Source organism: Trichechus manatus, unplaced genomic scaffold (assembly GCF_000243295.1).
Source record: "Trichechus manatus latirostris isolate Lorelei unplaced genomic scaffold, TriManLat1.0 scaffold00250, whole genome shotgun sequence".
Taxonomy (NCBI): Eukaryota; Metazoa; Chordata; class Mammalia; order Sirenia; family Trichechidae; genus Trichechus; species Trichechus manatus.
This window is the reverse complement of record NW_004444186.1, coordinates 152,718-153,536: the sequence shown is the minus strand read 5'-3', so window position 1 is coordinate 153,536 and position 819 is coordinate 152,718. Positions and strand designations below refer to the sequence as shown.

The 819-nt window shown below is 48.4% G+C and overlaps 1 pseudogene across 1 annotated transcript in view; it reads left to right on the top strand.

Moving 5' to 3' along the window:
• The first annotated feature begins 6 nt into the window (after positions 1-6).
• LOC101358983 (estrogen-related receptor gamma pseudogene) overlaps positions 7-819 on the top strand; it is a 5,661-nt pseudogene continuing 4,848 nt past the window's right edge. The window contains exon 1 of the transcript XR_001121549.1: positions 7-816. The product of XR_001121549.1 is annotated as an estrogen-related receptor gamma pseudogene (transcript). The remainder of the gene's footprint in view (positions 817-819) is intronic.

The window sequence follows — 819 nt, the reverse complement described above, 5'->3', positions numbered from 1 at the left end:
TGCCGCTTCATGAAGTGTTTAAAAGTGGGCATGCTGAAAGAAGGGGTGCGTCTTGACAGAGTACGTGGAGGTCAACAGAAGTACAGGCGCAGAATAGACGCAGAGAACAGCCGATACCTGAACCCTCAGCTGGTTCAGCCAGCCAAAAAGCCATATAACCAGATTGTCTCACATTTGTTGGTGGCTGAACCAGAGAAGATCTATGCCATGCCTGACCCTACTATTCCCGACAGTGACATCAGAGCCCTCACTACACTGTGTGACCTGGCCGACCGTGAGTTGGTGGTTATCATTGGATGGGCGAAGCATGTTCCAGGCTTCTCTACCCTATCCCTGGCGGACCAGATGAGTCTTCTGCAGAGTGCTTGGATGGAAATTTTGATTCTTGGTGTCGTATACCGATCCCTTTTGTTCAAAGATGAACTTGTCTATGCAGACGATTATATAATGGATGAAGACCAGTCCAAATTAGCAGGCCTTCTGGATCTAAATAATGCTCTCCTGCAGCTGGTAAAGAAATACAAGAGCATGAAGCTGGAGAAACAAGAATTTGTCACCCTCAAAGCTATAGCTCTTGCTAATTCAGACTCCACGCACATAGAAGATGTTGAGGCCATTCAGAAGCTTCAGGATGTCTTACAGGAGGCACTGCAGGATTATGAGGCTGGCCAGCACATGGAAGACCCTTATCGGGCTGGCAAGATGCTGATGCTGCCGCTCCTGAGGCAGACCTCTACCAAGGCCGTGCAGCATTTCTACAACATCAAACTAGAAGGCAAAGTCCCCATGCACAAACTTTTTTTGGAAATGCTGGAGGCC